Here is a 23,404-nt window from a genome sequence, read left to right on the forward strand (position 1 = left end):
CTCTCCTGTCACCCAGTATTCTAGGGAACAGAACTACCAACACCATAGAGGAAAAATTCTCTTTACTTATGGTCTGTCACACAGCACCCTATGAGCCTTCATCAACCTAAAAGTGCCCGTTTTATTGTAAGAAAGACTCCAACAGTAAAAAGAAGGTCCGTGTATACATTGTACTTTTTTTGTACATAATTTCCCAGCACTGTATCTATTTATTTCTGTAATCGTACAATTGTGCTTTCCACTAAATATCTTTTTATAGTCTTTGACAATTATTCCTTTATGAAATAAAGCTTTAACTTATTTCAGAAGCTTTTTGTGTTTTTACACTAACTTCACATGTGTGGGAAAGTGTCCTGCGGCATGCACGCACCCCTCAGTTTTTATCTTCCTTCCATGTCTCCTTATCTCTCAGCCTGAAACCTGCTCTACAGCGGAAGTCAAGGGGGCAGGGCAGCATCACTCAAATGTTTCTGTTGTGGCTTTCATGGTGGTTATGTTTGGCTTGCCACCCGTGGGGTTAAGTTATTTCCAGATGTTTTATCTTTCTCTGCCTGTGTGCCTGAATCAATAAATCAATCAATCAATCATAGCATTTGTAAAGTGCACTACTTACCCGGGAGGGTCTCAAGGCGCTGGGGGGTGGGGAATGCTGCTACTGCTTGAAAAGCCAGGTCTTGAGGAGTCTTCTAAAGGTCAGTAGGTCTTGGGTCTGCCGAAGGTGGATGGGCAGGGTGTTCCAGGTCTTGGCGGCAAGGAGGGAGAATGATTTGCTGCCGGAGGTTGCTCTTCGGATTCGGGGCACTGTGGCAAGGGCGAGGTCGGCAGAGCGGAGCTGGCGGGTGGGGGTGTGGAAGCCGAGTCGTCTGTTGAGGTACGCTGGTCCGGTGTTGTGGAGTGCCCTGTGTGCGTGGGTGAGGAGCTTGAAGGTTATCCTCTTGTTGACGGGGAGCCAGTGCAGATCTGGATGCGTTGGAGCCGTTTCAGGAGTTTGGCCGAGGCTCCTGCGTAGAGGGCTTTTCCGTAGTCCAACCTGCTGCTGACGAGGGTCTGGGTGACTGTTCTTCTCGTTTCGGTGGGGATCCACTTGTAGATCTTGCGGAGTATGTGGAGGGTGTTAAAACAGGAGGCAGAGACGGTGTTGACCTGTTTATTCATGCAGAGGGTGGAATCGAGGATGACCCCTAGGTTGCGTACGTGGTCGGTAGGCGTTGGAGCAGTTCCCAGTGCGGTCAGCCACCAGGAGCCGTCCCAGGCTGAAGGGGTGGATCCGAGGATGAGGACCTCCGTCTTGTCCGAGTTCAGCTTCAGTCGGCTGTTCCTCATCCATTCGGCAGCTGCCTTCATTCCTTTGTGGAGGTTGCTTTTGGCGGTGTGGGGGTCCTTGGTGAGGGAGAGGATCAGCTGGGTGTCATCGGCGTAGGAGATGATGTTGAGGTCGTGTAGTCGTGCGTCGTGGGCGAGCGGTGCCATGTAGATGTTAAACAGCGTTGGGCTGAGGAATGAGCCCTGGGGTATGCCGCAGATGATCTCGATGGCCTCGGAGGAGAAGGGGGGGAGGCGGACGCTCTGTGTTCTGCCTCAGAGGAAGGAGGTGGTCCAGTCCAGGGCCTTCTCTTGGATCCCAGCATCGTGGAGGCGTGTGCGTAGTGGCAGACCGTGTCGAAGGCAGCTGACAGGTCCAGGAGGATGAGGGCCGCAGTTTCTCCGTTGTCCGGGTTGATGTCATTGGTGGCGGCGATGAGGGCAGTTTCGGTCCTGTGGTTGCTGCGGAACCCGGACTGGGACGGCTCCAGGATGCTGTTCGCCTCGAGGTAGCGGGTCAGTTGTTTCTTGACGGGCTTCCCGATGACCTTCACCAGGAACGGGAGCAGGGAGATGGGCTGGAAGTTCTTGAGATCCTTGGGGTCCGCCTTGGGTTTCTTGAGTAAGGCGTTGAACTCGGCGTGCTTCCAGCTCTCCGTGAAGGTTGCTGTTTCGAAGGAGATGTTGTATGGCTTTCCGGAGATGGGGTGCAATGGCGGTGCTGGCTTTGTTGAAGATGTGGTGTGGGCATGGGTCTGACGGAGATCCAGAGTGGATGGTGTTCATGATCTTGAAGGTGTCGTCGTCGTTTATGTTGGTCCAGGAGAGCAGGCGGTTGGTGGTCGTGGGGGCGGAGGTTTCAGTGGTTGTCGGGCGGGCATGGCGTTGAAGCTGTCGTGGATGTCTGCGATCTTGCCATGGAAGAAGGTGCCAAGTGAGTCGCACAGGTCTTGCAAAGGTGGGATGTCGTTGGTGTTGGAGCTGGGGTTGGAGAGTTCATTCACGATGTTGAAGAGCTCTTTGCTGTTGTGTGAGTTGTTGTCTAGGCAGTCTTTGAAGAGGCCCTTTTGGCGCATCTGATGAGGTGATGGTGTTTGCGCGTGGCGTTCTTGTGGGCTGTGTAGCTGTCCGGTGTTTGTTCACGGAGCCAGTTCTTCTCTAGATTTCGGCAGGTTTGCTTGGAGGCCTGGAGGTCTTCAGTGAACGAGCTGGTTTTCTTGCTGGTGTGGCTGTTGGAGGGTTTCTTGAACAGGGAGGGTGTTGGCGCAGTCGTCGATCCACTGTCTGAGGTTGCGGGCGGCGGTGTCGGGGTCGGTGGGGACAGCGGGTGGGCTCTGGGCGAGGGTGGTGGTTAGCTGGTCTTTGGTGACTTTGCTCCAACGGCAAGGAGGCATCTGTTGGGTGCGGTGGTGTGTGATGGGTTTCTGGAAGGTGAAGTGGATGCAGCGATGGTCGGTCCAGTGGAGTTCGGTGGTGTGGTTGAAGGAGACGTAGGGGCTTGCAGAGAAGATGGGGTCAAGTGTGTGGCCGGCGAAGTGGGTGGGTATTGTGACGGGTTGTCTTGAGTCCGAGGTTGCCGAGGTGGTCAATCAGGGTGATGGAGTTGGTGTCTTTATTGTTCTCGAGGTGGAATTTCAGGTCCCCGAGGAGGATGTAGTCTGGGGAGACGAGGGCGTGTGTGCTGACTAAGTCGGCGATGGAGTCGCTGAACTGTGGTCAGGGTCCGGGGGGTCTGTAGGCGAGGGTTCCTCTGAGGGTGGTGTTGGGGTCGGTGTGGATCTGGAAGTGCAGGTGTTCAGTGGTGCTGAGGCTGTCGTCGGTGTTGGTCGAGACTCTGAGAGTGTTCCTGTGGACGATGGCGATTCCTCCTCCTACTCTGGAGCTGTGCGGCATGGGGAGCGGCCTAACCTGCAAGCAGGGTCAAGGGTCGCTCCCTTTACCGCGCAGTGGCCGCCATATAAGGGGAGGTGGGAGGGAGGAGCAGCTGGGAGGTTGGGAGCTGGGTGGCGATTGGGAGAGCGAGGGGGCGGGGCCGCAGGGAGGCAGCGGCGGGAAGAGATGAGGATACAGAAGGCAAGAGGGAACGGAAGAAAGGGGCAACCAAAGTAATAAAAAATGGCCCAAGGCAGTTGACAAAAGGCAACACAATGAATGCAGTAACAGGCAAAACAATACACACAGAGAGGGGGGAGCGGCGAACTCATGTAGCGGCAGTAGCAGGCACAGAGGCAGGGACACACAGGCAGAGCTGTGCGGCATGGGGAGCGACCTAACCTGTAAGCAGGGTCAAGGGTCGCTCCCTTTACCGCGCAACGGCCGTCATATAAGGGGAGGTGGGAGGGAGGAGCAGCTGTGAGGCGGGAGCGGGGTGGCGAATGGGAGAGCGAGGGAGCGGGGCCGCAGGGAGGCAGCGGCGGGAAGAGATGAGGATACAGAAGGCAAGAGGAAACGGAAGAAAGGGGCAACCAAAGTAATCAAAAATGGCACAAAGCAGTTGACAAAAAGCAACACAATGAATGTAACAGGCAAAAAAATACACACAGAGAGGGGGGAGCGGCGGACTCACGTAGCGGCAGTAGCGGGCACAGAGGCAGTGACACACAGGCGGAGCTGTGCGGCATGGGGAGCGGCCTAACCTGCAAGCAGGGCTTGAATGTGAGGACTGACGGGGATTGAGTATGTTATGAACTAGAGAAAATAGTTTGTATGTTTTTTGTACAAATGCAAAAACATAAAAATTAACTCTGTCATGTTTCGACAGCCCTGTCAGTGCGCACTACTAACCCGTCTTTAGTTTCACCTAATGTGTGACCCGGCCCAAAAGTATTTCTAAGCTTTATAACTAGATTTCCCAACTTTCTAAAGAAAACGGTGCCAGCTGTTTCTTGGTCTTGTGAGTGTGTCTATGCCACCTCCTTCACCCACATGCACCATCGTACCTGCCTGCCCTCTCTGGTAAATTCATTTTGGGATTCCAGTGAGTGGTGGCTAGCCAATGTGTCCTGGGCCTTAGTGCAAGAATGGAACTGGGCCCCCATGGCCGGTGTTTGAACTGTGAAATACAACAATAATGAGGTTTTCCTCACTCTTCAGTGTCCCAGGGCCACTGCACTTGATGCATCTGGGGGAGTGTCAAGAATTCCTGTCATACAAGGGAAACACGCCCTTATGTAAACAGGAGAGCTGTTACATAACTCAAGGGAAACACGCCCTTATGTAAACAGGAGAGCTGTTACATAACTCAAGGGAAACACGCCCTTATGTAAACAGGAGAGCTGTTACATAACTCAAGGGAAACACGCCCTTATGTAAACAGGAGAGCTGTTACATAACTCAAGGGAAACACGCCCTTATGTAAACAGGAGAGCTGTTACATAACTCAAAGAAAACACGCCCTATAAAGGGAGGAACCGGGAGGTACAAGGCTGTCGGATATTGTGTTTACACCGACGTACCTGCTTCGTGAAGAGCAGTGTTCCGGAGTGGTGCTCCAGTAAGGCAAGAACGGAGGTAGGTCGAGTCGTTACTCCCTGGGCCGTGTCTTGCCCCATCGTCACCTGTGAAGGACCCGGAAGCTCTACCGGTCAACCATTGAGCTTCGCTTTTTGACTCGGCTGAGTCCAAGCGCAGTGGCGCTTTTGCTGGTTGGAGTCGTAACTCCCAGCCCGACCAGAGACACAGGGACTGCCAGCTGTAACGCACACCAGGAGGTGTTTGCCGCGTTACAGACTCGGAAGTCCACAGGATCGATCGAGCGGCTGCTCTCGGTTCAGTCTTCTTGCTTGTGATTGGGGTATCGGTGACGCATCACCAGGAGGTGACTCCGCGTCCCGGTGCAGTCTGAGGAAGAGGTTGAGCGGCTGCTCCCTTCAGGTAGAGACCCCGGCTGGGTGTTTCCCTGACTCCTCGATTCTCCCCAACACTCTTCGTGCCCCTCACAGCCTACCGATTGGCATTGTCGGCCATTTCATTTCTGCCCTCTGTTGGCATACGCCGGGATCGGCGTATATGCAGAGGACGGTTAGGACCATCCGTGCTGTGGGCTGGTAACGTACTTAGCCTGGAGGATTCCAGTGACTATAACTTTTGTTTGTTCTTTGTATTTTATTTGCCTTCATTAAAAGAACTAACCCTTCACAAGTGGTTGCGTCCTCATTGTCGTGTCTGTTAAACGATCCTGAGACGTTCAGGGCGTTACAAAATATCCGACCCTAATAACACTAACTGTCTCCCGGTCGATAACAGACATGGCAACCCTTGATGATGTGCTGGCTGCTTTAGCGGCCATGCAAGTTGAAGTGGCTGCCTCTAGGCAAGAAACAGCCGATGTAAAAGCCAGACTGGATGCTATCCAATTGGACCCGCTCACGCCCAGCACCTCCCTCACGAACCAGACCCCTGCGGTAGTAGTGGAAATGCCGGTAGCCATCCCCTTGGCAACACCAGAGAGGTACAGTGGGGATCCTAACACAGTGCAGGTATTCCTCACACAAGTGGCGCTACATTTATCGTGCAAACCAAAGGCGTTCCCCACGAGTCAGGCTCGTGTGGCTTTCCTTATATCCTATTTGGCTGGAAACGCGGCACAATGGGCCGTACCTCTGGTGAGCAGGGACGACCCCCTCTTATGTGATTGGGGTGCTTTTCGCGAGGAATTCCTGAAGGTATTCGACAGAAGGGCTGACTCGTACACGGCGGACCGTGAAATGCTTGAGTTGAGACAGGGATCCAACGACCTGGTGCAGTATCTCAACGCGTTCCGAAGGCTGGTTGCGGAAACCAAGTGGCCTGTTGCTAAACAGACGGCGCTCTTCCATCAAGGGCTGTGCGATGAGCTCAAGGACGCCGTGGCTCATATTGACCCTCAACCCAAGACATGTGAGGGCCTTATCAACCTGGTATTACGGCTGGAACATAGGCTAAGTGAAAGAAAGGGGGATCATGGGAGAAAAGGAAAATCCCTTCCATCCTATGTGACGGTGGGAAGTCCTGAAACTTCCACTGCATCCAAGGGAGAACCCATGGACATCAGCGCAATACGAGCGAGCCTCACAGCCACGGAGAAAGAGTCACGCCGTAAACAAGGATTGTGCCTATATTGTGGCAAAAAAGGCCACTACGTACGTGAATGCCCTGCCAAACCGAAGACGTCACGTTATCGGGCCAACCGGTCGGTAACAGCCGTGGTGGACATACCGGCGGAAAACTAGAGGACTCCAAGACCAGAGAAGGGGCATCTCGGAGTCACTCATCCATCCCTTCACTTTCCAACTCGGTCACTAAGGGACAACGACAACCTGTTTATCACGGTGCACGTGGGAGTGCATGACCAGTGGATACCCGTTGTGGCCATGGTGGATTCAGGGGCCACTGGCATGTTTATGGACCACAACGAGGCATGCAGGCTAGGGCTAGTGCTTCTTCCCAAAGCAGTACCCGAAGACGTCTATGCGGTAGACGGAAGGCGATTGGTGACGGGGCCCATCGGACAGCACACGGGGTCCTTCCGATGAGATATGGGAGGAACCATTTGGAACAAATCGATTTTAACATCATCCGAGCGCCCCAATATGGCGTCATATTGGGATTGCCGTGGCTACAGAAACACAACCCCTTTGTGGATTGGCCAACACATCGCATCGAAATGACGTCACCGTATTGCATCCTGCATTGTGGAATAAGAACGGAATCCCTTGACGCAGATGAGAGCGGGAGTCAGACGGTGGCTACAGCGGCAGAAAAAGATGTGGCTCTCCCCCAGGCTTATCACAGTTTTGAGGATGTATTTGATGAGGTGAAGGCGGAAGTGCTACCACCACATAGACAGTTTGACTGCCAGATCGACCTGGTGCCAGGGGCCAGCGTTCCCAGCGGCAGGCTGTATGCCCTGACGGAGCCTGAAAACGTGCATCTCCGGGGGTACCTGGATAAACTCCTCAAGCTAGGATTCATCCGCCCGTCCAAGTCTCCGGCCGCCTCGCCACTCTTCTTCATCCCGAAGGCTAATGGGGAGCTGAGAGCCTGTGTGGACTTTAGGGCATTGAATGCGATAACCATAAAAAATCGGTACCCCTTGCCTCTCATCAGTGTACTTCTGGAACAGGTCAAGAAAGCTCGTATCTACACCAAGTTGGATTTGAAAGGGGCATACCATCTGGTGCGCATGAGGGACGGAGACGAGTGGAAGACCGCCTTTAAGACCAGGTTCGGCCTTTTTGAGTACCTCGTCATGCCGTTCGGTCTGTTCAACGCCCCGGCAGCCTTTCAGTACTTTTTGAATGTGGTATTCAGAGAGGAGTTGGATATCTACGTGGTCGTATATATCGACGACATCCTCATCTATTCGTCCAGTGTGGAGGAGCACGTACACCACGTCAAAGCTGTGCTCCAAAAGCTGAGGGAAAACATGCTGTTTTGTAAACTCAGCAAGTGTGACTTCCACGTCACATCCGTGGAATTCCTCGGAGTGATGCTGAGTCCAGAGGGACAGGAGATGGCAGAACGAAAGATCAAGGCGGTGAAAGAATGGCCGGTGCCCCAAAGCGTGAAGGACGTCCAAAGTTTCATTGGCTTCGCCAACTTTTACAGGCGGTTTATAGATGGATTTTCAGGAGTGGTGGCCCCAATCACACAGCTACTGAGGAAGTCCAAGGAGTTTGTCTGGTCCCCTGAAGCGAACAAAGCCTTTGAGGCCCTGAAAAGCGCCTTTGGTAAGGCGCCGGTGTTGGCTCACCCCGATCCGGATCTCCCCTACGTGGTGGAAGCGGACGCGTCGGATGTGGCGCTGGGGGCTATCTTGTCCCAACGCAACCACGACACAGGGGTGCTTCATCCCGTTGCGTACATGTCCCGCAAACTCAACGACGCCGAACGCAACTACCATATTGCGGAGAAGGAGCTTCTCGCAATCAAGGACGCCTTCACCGAATGGAGGCATTGGTTGATGGGGGCAAGACATGTGGTATCGGTGTACACGGACCATCGGAACCTACAGTTCATGACGGCCACTAGACACCTTTCTCCCAGGCAGCTGCGGTGGATGATCTTCTTTGCGGGGTTCAACTTCCGCATCACATATCGGCCGGGGACGGAAAACCGGAAGGCGGACGCCCTGTCCCGTCAATCTGCAGTTAAGGAACCATTGCCTGCAACCGAGCGTTCCATCATTTCCCCGAGGATGGTATTGGGGGTTATCCAACCGGATACTTTCCTGAGGGGAATAAAGAGAGGGATCAGGTCATTCGCATGGCGGAGGTGGCTCCTCAGTCACAGAGAATGGCAGCTGAAGGACGGGATACCCCTGAAGGGCAGGTGCCTATTGATACCCACGCCTAGGCTAAGGAAACAAGCATTCATCTGGTGCCATGACTCTCCATGCGCAGGTCATTTGGGCTTTGAAAAAACGGTGGCTAGCATGGGACGGCATTTCTGGTGGCCAACCATGAGAGTGGATGTCAGGAGGTGGGGACAGGAGTGTCCTACGTGTGCTACCATGAAGGCCGACCATGGCCGAACCCAAGGGCTCTTACATCCACTTCCGACCCCGGATAGACCATGGGATAGCATATCACTGGACTTCGTGGTGGGCCTACCGGTAGACCAGGGGATGACGGCAATACTGGTGGTGGTGGATTACTTGACGAAAATGGGGCACTTCATCCCCTGCAAGAGAGTCCCTACGGCCGGGGAATTGGCGTCACTACTCCTAAAGAATGTGGTACGACTGCATGGATTACCTGGGGTGATCGTGTCGGACCGGGGGTCGCAGTTTACTGCGCAATTCTGGAAGACTTGGTGCACTGCGCTGCATGTTAAGACCGCCCTGTCCACCAGCTACCACCCTCAAACGGACGGCCAAACCGAGCGCCTGAACCAAACGCTCAAACAGTATCTGCGATGTTTTGTGGACCAGGGCAGGGAAGAATGGGTCGACTTGCTATGGGTTGCAGAGATAGCCTATAACAACGCCACTCACAGCTCCACACAGTCATCTCCGTTCTATAGCAACTATGGCCAACATCCCAGGTTCTTGCCATTTCTACATCCGTTCAGAGAGGACAGGATTCCCGCCACAGCGGACAGGGTGGCACACATAAAAGACACGTTGATGCGCTCAAGGGCTGTCCTAATAGAGGCCAAGAGAAGATACAAGGCTGCGGCAGATAGGAAGAGAAGGCCCGGGCCACTGTACCGCACTGGAGACTACGTCTGGATATCCACAAGAAACATGAGGTTTCGAAAGAACAGTGTGTTCCATCCCAAGTACATGGGCCCCTATCGAATTACCAAGTGTATGGGTCCCGTGAACGTGAAGGTGTGCTTGCCCCAGTCATTGCGGATACACCCTGTCTTTCATGTATCATTGCTCAAACCAGCACCCTCCAAGCCGTCTGGGACACCTAGGCCGGTATGCGTGGAGTCGGAGGTGGAGTATGAAGTGTCGGGCATACGGGCGTCCAAATGGCGCAGGGGGAAGCTGTGGTACCTGGTTGCGTGGAAAGGCTATGGCCCGGAGGAGCATTCATGGGAACCGGCTGAAGGGGTTCATGCTCCGCGCTTGGTCTCCTTGTTCCATCGGCGTTTTCCTGCCAGCGCTGGACCCGTGGGGAGCCGCTGAGAGGGAGGATGTACTGTCAAGAATTCCTGTCATACAAGGGAAACACGCCCTTATGTAAACAGGAGAGCTGTTACATAACTCAAGGGAAACACGCCCTTATGTAAACAGGAGAGCTGTTACATAACTCAAGGGAAACACGCCCTTATGTAAACAGGAGAGCTGTTACATAACTCAAGGGAAACACGCCCTTATGTAAACAGGAGAGCTGTTACATAACTCAAGGGAAACACGCCCTTATGTAAACAGGAGAGCTGTTACATAACTCAAGGAAAACACGCCCTAAAAAGGGAGGAACCGGGAGGTACAAGGCTGTCGGATATTGTGTTTACACCGACGTACCTGCTTCGTGAAGAGCAGTGTTCCGGAGTGGTGCTCCAGTAAGGCAAGAACGGAGGTAGGTCGAGTCGTTACTCCCTGGGCCGTGTCTTGCCCCATCGTCACCTGTGAAGGACCCGGAAGCTCTACCGGTCAACCATTGAGCTTCGCTTTTTGACTCGGCTGAGTCCAAGCGCAGTGGCGCTTTTGCTGGTTGGAGTCGTAACTCCCAGCCCGACCAGAGACACAGGGACTGCCAGCTGTAACGCACACCAGGAGGTGTTTGCCGCGTTACAGACTCGGAAGTCCACAGGATCGATCGAGCGGCTGCTCTCGGTTCAGTCTTCTTGCTTGTGATTGGGGTATCGGTGACGCATCACCAGGAGGTGACTCCGCGTCCCGGTGCAGTCTGAGGAAGAGGTTGAGCGGCTGCTCCCTTCAGGTAGAGACCCCGGCTGGGTGTTTCCCTGACTCCTCGATTCTCCCCAACACTCTTCGTGCCCCTCACAGCCTACCGATTGGCATTGTCGGCCATTTCATTTCTGCCCTCTGTTGGCATACGCCGGGATCGGCGTATATGCAGAGGACGGTTAGGACCATCCGTGCTGTGGGCTGGTAACGTACTTAGCCTGGAGGATTCCAGTGACTATAACTTTTGTTTGTTCTTTGTATTTTATTTGCCTTCATTAAAAGAACTAACCCTTCACAAGTGGTTGCGTCCTCATTGTCGTGTCTGTTAAACGATCCTGAGACGTTCAGGGCGTTACAGGGAGCTATAAAATTGCTGGTGATAGGTATTCGAACATGGCTACATATGGGCTTTACTAAGCGCATTGAGATACTGTATGAAGGAGCACATTCCATATTTTTTTTTTACGTTACATTTTATTAGATACGACTTTCTTTCAGCTTGCAGTTTTGTCTTTTATTTATCTTACTTTCATGGAGAACAGTCCGGCGGACACGTCAGCCTGAAAATTAAACTAATCTATGGGATTAGGCGAAGGGTCTAAACAGACACCATTTTGTATAAATGTAAGCATTTGAATTGCATAGAAATAAAGGTTTCTGGGGGCGTGGCTTGACGCTCGAGACGCATGGCGGCGCCCGGGTGAAGCTCTCCAGTGCGACCTGGCGGCAACGCCTTTCTGCATTCCTCCCGCGGAGTGAACGGCTCTACAGGACGTCGGAACACCTGCTGATCGGTGCGCGACCTCTGGTGTCCCAGTTTCATAGCGGGAAATGTATTTTTTGTTGCCGTGAGTTTATGTTTGGCGGCCCGTGATATCGCGACCACCATTTTGTTTCTCCTGTGTGCTCGTATTACGGAGCTTTCTCATCTGTGGAGGCTCCTCCTGATCATATGGAGCCGCTTTAAAGGTTCTTGCCCAAAGTTCTTTACAACATTTTACTTCAGACTTTCTTACCAGATGCTGCTGCCTTCATACCAAGCCTTATTCAAATCTCCTGAGGAAAGCAACTATGGCAGCCATTTTGTAGTCTACCCCTCATCTCTGCGACCTACACGGGCACTCATTGAGATGCAATGTTTGTTTCTTCTCCTTTGCAATAAGGACTACCACCTCACAGTGAGATACCTCATCAGTTATTATTTTTTATTGAAGTGACCATTCCGCATGATATATAAGTTGTTGCTGGACGTTTTGTCAGGACTGTTATAAATTTGAATTTTTTCTGCGACCTTCTTTATCTGTCAGGGACCTGTATTTTGTCTCTGATTGCGCTTGTGCCCATTTGCTCTAGACCTTGCGCTTGGTTTGAATTTTATGGGTAGAACAAAAGGAACTCTCTCCAAACACCCCACACCTAAACATATCTTCATCAAGAACTCAAAAATTGAAGGGAGGGGGGGGTTTCTTGATCGATGCCATATGAATAGCTCTTCATTGTTCCTCTATACGACAAAATGTCAAGTGTTGTTGCTATTTACTATGTGGCAGTTTCCCCTGGTTTGTCAGGGGCCTGCAGCCCTTGCCTACTTGATTAATAAAAAGTGTGGTTAAAAAAAAAGAACTCAAAAATGTTCACTGCTTTTACCAAACTAGAGGATTCTTCGTTATCTCCGCCTCAAGTCTTTGCGACAAACATGGAACCCTCTCCCTCACCTGCACCCTCTGGAAAATCTATTACCAAGCGTTTAAAACAAAACCCTCCTTCTCCACCTAAAACAACTTCACCTGTTTCCATGGAGACGCTGTTGGTGGAAATTAGGGACCTTCGACCCTTTATGGAGGAAACGAATAACAAATTACAAACTCTCCCCGACACTTGGTCTCAACTTGACACAAGAATTACCGCAGTTGAATCTACTGTGTCCTCTTTTAAAGATACCGCCTCTAACGTTTCTCAGCTTCAATCTCATGTATCTGTACTCCAGCGACAAGTCGAGGACCTTGAAAATCGCAATAGGCGGAATAACATGCATATTAATGGATTGGGGAAGGAACAGAAGGATCAGACCCTCTTGCCTTCTTTAAATCTTTTCTTCCTAAGCTCCTTCGCATGCCAGAGGGCACTACACTCAACATCCAACGAGCCCATAGTTTAGGTCGTCTTTCCTCGACTGCTTCATTTTCGCAGAGGCCAAGAGGTGTTATTTTATACTTCTTGGAATATACAGATTTGTTAAAGGTTTTATCAGCGGTCAAATCTTCTCAGTGCATCACCTGGTCCGGTTCAACCTTGTTTTTTGCACAAGATTACGCCAAGTCTACTGCCAACAGGCGTAAGGCCTTTCTTAATATGAGATCTGATCTTCGCTCCATGGGTGCACGCTATGGACTCTTTCATCCTTGCCTTTAATAATAATTCAATAATAAAACCACAACATATGAAGATCCGTTACAACTACAGAGTTCCATAAACTTCAGCAAAACGGAGGTTATGGATTCTTCAGGATCTTCATCTTCCAACATAACCTGACTTTATGTTTTTTCTTCTTTCAGATTTTTCACTTCCAACTTCCTTTATCTAGCATTATTTATCTTATATTTGCTTTTTCCCTAGATTTTTGATATGCTTGCAATTTTGACCTACTTCTTCAATGTATTAAGTCGCTTTGTTTCATTTTATTGTCTGCTTTAGTCTTTATTTGTTACGCTGAATATTTCACTGTTTTCAGTATCTTTCACTCCCACAGGTATCTTACCATTATGGCGTGTTGCCCCTCGTCCTCCGTTTGGTCCATCCCGGACATGCCGTCTGTGTCATGTGGCCTCACCCCTCCCCTCTTGTTTCCTTGAATCTTTTCCTTGTAAGTATGTTTCCTATTCATATGTTCTTTTTGTTCCTTTTTTTGTTGTCTTTCTGTATTGTTCTTTCCTTCCTCTTTGTTCTTGTCCCTTCTTCCCCCTCTTTTCTTTTCCCTTTTCTCCTTCTTTTCTTCTTACTCACTCTTTCCTTATCCCCTTCTCTTTTTTCTTTCTCCTCTTTTTTTGTCTACCCGCAATTTTATTCCTTTCACTTACCATTCTCCTCTTCTTTTATGTTTATCAGTGGTAATGTTTTTAGTTTCATTCTTTTTACCTTCTTGTTGGTACATTTGTAGGCTTTCGCTCATTTACTAAATTTTATCTTACAACTGATTTTTGCATTGTATGTTCATGGTTTAACGATGTCAGCTATTTCCAGTTAAATTCAGAGTTACCACATGGAATATTAAAGGGTTGAATAATCCTATTAAAAGACAACGAGTATTATCCCACTTGGCTAGATTAAAAACGGACATTGCTTTACTTCAAGAAACCCATCTTTCTGACACTAAAGCATCTAAATTGAAGAAATATTGGGTAGGCAATGTGTTTTCTTCCCCAGCCTTGGGTAAGAAAAATGATGTTCTTATTCTATCTCATAAAAAGTTCAATGTTTCAGTTACTTCCCAAGAAATTGACTCTGATGGGCGCTGGGTTGTTGTTAAGTTACTTATAGATAATATACCGTTGGTTTTCTTTAATGTTTATGCCCCCGTTTCTGTTGACAATACCTTTTGGTTGCATATTTCTGACAAGTTACTTTCAATTGATGATGACTATATTATTTTTGGCGGAGACTGTAATCAAATTTTTGATCCCTTTTTGGATAGGAATTCCTCAGTGAAATTCATACCTAATTAAATGCACTCACAATTTTCTTCTACCATACTTAGAAAATCCTTAGTTGACATCTGGAGACTCTGCCATCCAGATCTCCGAGAGTATAGTTATTTTTCCCCTCCACATAAATCACAATCTCGTATTGACTATCTTTTTCTAAGCAAGTCATTAACTCAACATGTACTCCATTCTGAAATAGGGTCCATTTTAGTCTCAGATCATGCCCCGGTTTTTGTTGATTTTGACTTGATTCCCAATAACCCGTTCGCTGGACGATGGCGATTTAATAATTCTTTGCTTGTGGATCCTAATTTCTCTAGTCAATTCAGTTCTTTTGCCTTAGAGTTTTTCAATATAAATACAACTCCTGATTCCTCTCCTACTATGATTTGGGATTCTTTCAAGGCAACTGCAAGAGGCTTCATCATTAATTTTGTCTCTCAGAAGAAAGAGTTTTGAAAGGCACTCAACTCAATTACTTGCCAAAATCAAAAAACTATGCTTACTATCATTCCTCTACTGAAACTTCTTTAAAAGAACTTATTACCGCCAAGATTACTTTCAATAAATTATCTACAGAGGCAGCCTCTTCCTATCTTCTAAAAAGCAGTGCCCGTTATTACGGAGGCCAGAGTAAAATGGGGAAATTATTAGCTAATTATTTAAAAGGGTGTTGAGACAGAACTAGAATAGATTCCCTTACTAGTTCCAATGGCGATATTCTTCTTAAAGGCGAAGATATTTTAAATGAATTTGTCTCCTTCTATAAGAATCTTTACACTCCAGAATCCCAACCACTTCAGTCTGATCTGTCTTCATATTTTCAATCAATTAGCTCCCCCCTTCACAACATATTGACTTTGATTCGTTACAAGCAGATATTACATTGGCAGAAATTTCCCATGCTGTTTCAGTACTGAAACGAGGTAAAACCCCTGGCCCCGACGGATTTACCATTGAATTTTATGAACATTTTTCTAAGCTTCTTCTCCCAAAACTTGTCCTTCTATTCAAATCCTTTATTGCAAGCGGATCCTCTCAAGGTACTTTTCAAGATGCTATGATGTGTTTAATTCCAAAGGAGAATAAAGACCCTTCCTTTTGCAAAAATTATTGCCCCATATCTTCAGTTAATATGGACTACAAAATCTTTGCAAAGATCCTTGCCTTACGTATCGATCCTGTTTTGCCTGAACTGTCGGGCTTTGTAAAAGGTCGACTATCCTATGATAATTCTAGAGTCTTTTTAATATACTTAGCAAGGCTCCTTCTATCGACTACCCACTTGCTGCCATTACGTTAGACGCTGAAAAAGCCTTCGATAGGATCAGTTGGGACATTATGTTCCATGCTCTAAAATGGATAGGGTTCCCTCCTAAACTAATCTCTTTGATTTCTTTATTGCACTGTGGTCCCAAAGCGTCTATTTTTGCTAACGGTAAAGTCTCAGATTCCTTTTCACTTTTTAGACTAGTACGTCCGGGTTGCCCCCTATCCCCTTTATTGTTTGTAGTTGCATTAGAACCTTTTTTATCCAAAATTAGACAAGATACTCAAATCACAGGCTTTCAACTAGATTCCCATCAAGTTAAAATGTCTGTTTATGCAGATGATGTTCTTTTATATTGTTCCAACCCAGTCACTTCTATAACTTCCTTCCTTTCTCAGGTCGATGCTTTCTCAAAAATTTCGGGTTATCACCTCAATCGAGATAAATGTGAAGTTTTGCCCCTTAATGTCTTGTGTCTTAAACACTATTTCAGTCAAACAGGATTTTCCTGGCAGTCCTCTATATTGAAATACTTAGGATTGTGGTTTTCCCCCAACTATCTCAGAAACTTTAAAATTGAATTTTGACCATATCGCTAAGAAACTCAATGACTCAATTACTAAATGGCATCCCCTTTTTCTTTCTTGGTGGGGTAGGCTAGACTCTATTAAGATGATGCTTTCTCCCCTTATTTTATATTCTCTTTCAATGATTCCTGTACATATACCGGGATACTATTTCAAAAGAATAGATCGCATTTTATTAAGATTTCTTTGAAAAGACAAACCCTCTCGCATAGCTCTATCCATTCTTAAGAAGGATAAACCAAATGGAGGACTTAAGTTTCCTGACTTCAAGTCCTATCACTATGCGTTTTCTTTAAAACAAGCCTGTCGCTGGCTTTCTTCTGATTCCTCTACATATCCTCCGGTATGGTTGTCCATAGAAAAATTCTTCACTTCCCCCTTTGATTTTTTGGCAACCCTTGCTTTCTCCGCTAACACCTCCTCTTTGCGTTCCTCTGTCATTTCTCGTACACACAAACTTTTGGCTCCTCTCCTTTCCTCCTTCTATCCCTCCATTATTTCACTATCTCAACAACCTATTTGGCACAATAAACTGTTACGCATTAAAAATCGTGCCTTTTATTGGAAATCATGGAAATCTAAAGGCCTGATATGGATTTCTCAACTTTTGTCTGATAATAACCCTTTATCTTTATCGGATCTTCAATATAAATTTGCCCATCCTAATTCTTTTAAGAAGCAATATGACCTTTTGCTCCCTTCTCTCCATCAATATCTTTTATTACTTCCATCTCTTCCATCGCTCCCTATAACATGCTCTACGTTATTCCCTTTATTGTCCACTTCCCCTTCTGCGTCTTCTCTTTACAAATGTCTTTTATCACCTTCGGGAAGGCTTAAATCAAAGACTGAATTGGCATGGGAAAGAGATCTATCACAATGTTGGACTGTCGCCGTTTGGGATAAATTGTGGTTAAAGATCCATAAGACCTCACGAGCGGCCAATACTACCCAAACTCTTTATTTTGTGTACCAACGTTTATTATACTCACCTGCGACTTTAGCTTGCTTCTCCTCTACTACTCCTTCAACATGCTGTTCTTGTCCCTTCTCAAATGCTGACCTAAAACACATGCTATTCGACTGTCCCAGCATTGACAAATTTTGGCATTTAGTTTGGTCTCAAATTAATACATTTTTTAAAACTAAGGTCCCCTTTTCCTTACCAAATATTTTTCTAGGTTCCCTCTCCCCTTCTTGGCCTCAATTCCCATCAAATTTTCAGCTGATAGATTTGTTAATAGCTATAGCCCTACATTTAATCACCTCCAATTGGAAGCATGCAGATAAAGTCACTTACAAAGCCTGGTGGAACGCCCTGTGTATTCATCATAGACTCGATACTAACTATGTCACTACTATTTCTCTAGCAGCTAAAAGAGATTTATTATGGCTTCCTCTCACTACATATTTATCTGATTCTGCCTTTTCAAACACTTCCACTACTGCTATTGTGGATACGTCGGACAATGTCCGTAAACCGCCTTGATGTTGTTTCGTTGTCTTTTTTGTCTATCAAACTAGTACGGTTACCATATTTCACATTTACATGAATATATAATTATATCTTCTTCTTAGATTTTCTGCATTACATACAATGTTTAACCTCATAGTTTTCATCCTTCTTCGTATCTCTTTTGATGATAGATGTATTGTTTCCCACCCCTTCTCCCCCCTTTTCTTTTTATTTTTTCTTTATTCTAGGACATAATGTTTATTGTAACCTTTATATTTCTTATCCTTTAATATGATCTTGAATTCTAATTAAGCTTCAACTGTTTTTTGATTGTACCATTGCTCTTTTTTTTTCTGGTTTCAATAAACTCAAACTTTAAAAAAAAAAAAAAGAGATAAAGGTTTCTGCAACATGCCTGGCAAAAGAGTAACTAAGTCTTGTATTGGCCAGAAATCTCCATTACAGGTCTGTTGAATTCTTTTTCGGGTGCCAGGCGAGCTTGACTGTACTACAGATGACCGCTGGGAAAGGTACTTATACCCACTGAGCTATCTTAGTAGTGCATTCATCTGCTCTGTCTGGTATGCCCACGGGTCAGCAGCACCCTTTGTGCGCACAGTTTTTTTCATTGAAAAATCGCACAATAGATTTGCCAACTGCATTACAAACTCGCTGCCAGCTTGAAAGCAAACCATCCACCATGACACACTGCCAAAAATCCACACAAAAGAATAAAGAAACGTATATATTAAAGCACACAAATTCTGACTTGCAATCAATTACCTTTGGTTGGTCAAGTTAAGGAATTGCTTGCAATGTTCAATACACCTTATAACAGAAGTCATTAATTTGCCCTAATTATGCCTCCTTTCCAAAATCTTAAACTATTCTTTAGAACTCCCCTCCACCTGCTCCCAAATGATATATTTTACAATTTTACATTGTTTTCCATATTTTGTTTTTATGTTTAAGCTGTAGTATTTAATGGTGAACGCACGAACAAAATGCACACCATGCCTTTTATAATGAAGAGAGTATTTATTTAACATCTCTTCATGGCACTGAAGCCTTTTGATAACTTATTTCTTTAATTCCTATTTCAGAGTTGTTTCATTTCAGTCATCTGTCTGCAAATCTACAGACGCACTTACTAAATTAACTTCATAGTGAAAGTGTAGTGTTTCTTTTTATCAGTGTTTAGCGTGTCTTTCAACCTTGACATCTAGCTAATTCTGTTCTCAATGAAAGGCCTCCTTTCTTTGTAATTGTTTCATCATTTTTAAACTTGGTAACACAATCCACACAAATACAATCCACATCATGTCACATAATTCCAATTAGCATAATTTCTCTCAACGACACACACTTCCACGCCACACAATTCATCTCTACATATTTCCATTCTGCACCACATAATTCAACAACAAACCACCTAATTCAACTTAACAACACAATTACACACCGCATATATTCAATCCACACCACAGAATTTCACATCATGCCACAAAATTCAACAGCATGCCACAAAATCAAACTTCACTACATACTACTCCACAACACAAAATACCATTCCACATAATTCCACTCTGACGCACAATCCCACTCCACATGATTCCAATACACTTAATACCACATAATTACTATCCACATATTGCCACTGCACACCATGCCACATAACTCTACTACACAAATCCACTCCATACCACACAATTCCACCACACAATTCCAGAACTAACAATTCTAATCCAACCCACTTAATTCCACTCCACACCACGTTTACCCACTCCAAACCGAAAAACGTGGGTAAAAGACATTGTCATATACAACACCAATAGCTCTAACTCTTACAAATGCGATACCTATTGCATTTCAGAGCTTTGATGAGCCAGTATTGACATACAGCTCATGCATTCTTCAAGGTGACTGCAAAACACATCCTGCTCACCGCCTGAAGAAGAGCAGTCACAAAAGGAGGCCCCTGACAACTTTCACTACAAAGGAAAACAAGCTCAGCCGACTGGGATATGGAGCTGCTGCTTGGAGATATCACTTCAAAGTGGAAGCAAAATGGCCAGTCGTGCCAACAACAATCATAAAACACGAGCTGGGGCAAACGAAAACCAGTGGAGCTAAAGTACGTGTATGTAAATGTGAGCAACTGATTTTAATTTGGCAACATTTAAATGTTTCTTCCTTGCAATCATGTGAGCACTGGACCAATCCCACCCTGAAGAATTATTTTGTGTTATGGAAGGGTCTATGTGCAAAACAGCAGGCGTTGCCGCCGATTACTTACTTCAAAATCGAAAGAGTAGATCAAGGGCTGGCTGGCCAATAAATTAGGGTGACCAACCGTCCGTAAATTTCACAGACCGTCCGTTAATTGGAAGTCACGTCCGTTGTCCGTGACGATTCCTCTTATGTACGCCTTTTGTCTGTAATTTGGGGGGTTACAGGGACCGACACTGCTCAACTATGGGAAGCCTGCCTGCTGGGGCCGCTTTGCACTCCTCTGTGCTCAAGAGCAGCCCCTCCCTAGCCTCTCACAGACTGTGGTGGACCCATTGTCATTCTGTCTGCCAGCTGATTGTGGCATACAGAATGACAATGGGCCAGTCTGGGCAATTTTTGCATGTGGTGGTTCTAAAGGCAAGGGGTAAAAAAAGTAACACATTAGATGGAAGTAACATTGTCCAGTTACTTTTAAAAAAACAAGCATAAGCAATTGGGTCATGCATTTGTACAAGTTCGAGCTTTTGGCAGTGAAAATATCAATGTTTACCTAATCCCTAATAGAAACTTATTTTGACTTGCACTTATGTTGGTTGTCTATTTACTTGTATATTATTGCGCAATCTCCTCTGGTGTGTCTGTAAAACTTACAATTTGTCCCAAAGTTTAGTCCTGAATTTTGACCTCCTTCCTGAATTTTTGTCCCGAATTTTGCCCTTTTGTCCTGAATTTTTATACTCACTGTCCTGAATTTGCACCCATGCCAGTTGGTCACCCTACAATAAATAGCAATAGAGTTCATCTTGCTAAATGCCCACATTTTGCCACCATTACTGCCCATTCCTCTTAACTATGCCGTACTGTACTGTCCAAGCTTCCGCACTCGGAGGTCTGAAATGTTTCTGCTTGACAAACAAAGTTTACACTGCAAGGTTTCACAGCCCACTGTGGAAATTCAGAACAAAACTCAACTCCATGAATAAAAGCAGTCTGTCCAACTCTTGACTAATGATTCCTTTCAAGAGTGTAATCAATCGGGGAATTGTAAGCGCGCTACTCACCGTGGGGGTCTCAAGGCCCCGTCTGAGTGACTGTTGAGAAACCCCTCCCTCCGGCGCCTCATGTGGCTTCGTTTTTGCTCGCTGTCTGGTGATTAACAAATAGTCGCGCAGCCTGCGATTCAAAATCATATTGAAACTTTAATACAAGTAAAATTGCAGAAGAGACTGAACAAAAATCAACCTGTTATTTTGCTTGTTGGTGGAAGGAGAAGCTTTCTGGGCAAGCAAAGTTATTGCTTCTTTCAGGCAGTTTTACCTCAAAGGGAAGTTGGTGAGGATTAGGCAATGCTCTGGTTATATCCATAGCAGCCAGTTTCAGGACTCTAAGACCAAGGAAAGCATCTTGTGCAACAGCTTACTTCATTCTTGTCAGCTTGTAATCTAACTACAGTCCTTTTTTTGTGGGAATGGAGGTGCAATTTTGGTCTGCGACTCAGCCCGTCAAGTAAAAAGGAAAAGAAAACAATGGTAACATTAAAAAAAAAAAAAATGATTTTCTTCTGCGACAGTAAGGCATAAGGCATAGCATCCAGAGCTGCTGACTTTGGACCTAGGTTTGAGTCTCAGCGTTGGTTCTCCCAGGGCCTACAAATAAAACAAGCTGCAATGGGCACCAAAGGCACGAGCAGGAATCAAATAATTTTTAACAAGAGTTCCTCAAAAGAACCCATAGACAGAAAGGCGTAATGAGACCAGTAATTGAGCGGTGCTCCTGGGAGTAAACGAAAGACAAAAAAAGTGGGACAAAGAGGGAGGATTAACTACTAGTAAGCGAGCATGTTTAGAGGATGAGTGAAGCAACCAATTAAAAGTGATGAGTGGTCTGTAAGCCCCAAGAGTAGAGAAAGCAAGTCTTGAAGAACAGCGCATGCGCTGCCTAGGTATTCCCTAAAAGCTACTACATGTGAATTTCTGATATTCATTCTTGTCTAAAGGTTTTTGTGAATCAGACAGACAACATATAATGACATTTTGAGTTGGGTACTTCATCAGCAAATAGTCCTTTCCAGTACAATCATATTTTTATTAGTGGAGCTGGCAGACTTGGAGAACTACAAGGAGCAGAACATTAGAACAAATGCATGTTTCCTTTAGCTTAGGCCATTGAGCTCTTTTACTCCATGTGTTGTCCTGTGAGCTCCACCCGTTGCATCTGAATTCCCCCCAGACACTCTGTGACCCCTGAGTGTGGTCATCTAGCTCTGGGTGGATTTGATGACAGTGCTGAGGCTCGCTTTCTTCCATCCTGCCCAATTCAATGCGGCTAGAGAGACACTGCAAAGCTGATTCAATGTGTAAGCATGCTGGCGACATGCCTGTGAGGGAGATAATTCATAAAAATGAGACTTTTAAGTAGATGGTGTCGAGATATGGACAAATTAATGGTAACTGAAAAATCAGTGTACATACATAGGAGATACCCCAAAAAATGGACACAGGTGTGGGGAATGTGGAATGAGTATCGTGGAAACATCTGTGATCCCCCCCACAGGAAGAATCGCTATCAGAAGATACCGATTAGCTGAGGTGTAAATAGGAGGTGTTAATATATTGCATATTAATGTGGGCAAAGATGAGGTTGCACAAAAAACCTGACATGTATACGGACAAATCCTTGCGGTTCATGGTATGGCAACAGTTTGTTAATGTGATATATGCAGCAACGAAACCGTATGGTATTGCAGATATGGTTGTAACTGAAAATGTCAATAGAAAAATAGTTACAAAAAAAATGTGACTTTTATAAATAACAGTTCTATGTGCAATGATTAACGTGCAAATTAAAAATTAAATGACACACAGTTTAAATGTGCGAAATACACTAAACAAACATAGCTATTAGTATAGGCTTAAAAAATGTTTAAATGCACGGCTTCTTTTCAACTAGAAATGAACTCGAAATGTGCACAATAGAAAAAAGCTTGACCATATTCTGAAATCTTTAGGACTATTTGTTAAATCTATACAATGTTTCTATTAAATAAATGTTCAATGCTTTGCATAACAAGACTTCTATTTCCTCATACACCACACCTAATGCTATTAATAAAATTGCTGTTCATTTTAAAATCATTATTTATTGTTCGTACTAATGAAATTCATTGCTAAACAATATATTTCAAGCTGATGTTTCTACTTTAACGTAAGTACATTGTTAACGCAATGATGTCCAGAACATTAGGAGGTTAGAATGTGATCACTGCTTGTGGGAAAGGAGGTTTATGAATTGAAATGCCACATATATAAAATGTCAACCTTAAGGATGACACTTTGCAAGTTTCGTGGTATTTCGTTTGAAGAGGGGAAGCCTGCTACACTTTTGCAACATTCTTTGTTTGCCTTTTTATATTTCAGTGTGTGTTCCTAATGTAGCATCAGACTTCTCATTCCACGCGTTTTATCCCAGATACCCATTCAATTCCCTTGCCCTTGACAAGGGCTACCGCTGCCC

The sequence above is a fragment of the Triturus cristatus genome, chromosome 6 (genome assembly GCF_964204655.1).
Source record: "Triturus cristatus chromosome 6, aTriCri1.1, whole genome shotgun sequence".
Lineage (NCBI taxonomy): Eukaryota > Metazoa > Chordata > Amphibia > Caudata > Salamandridae > Triturus > Triturus cristatus.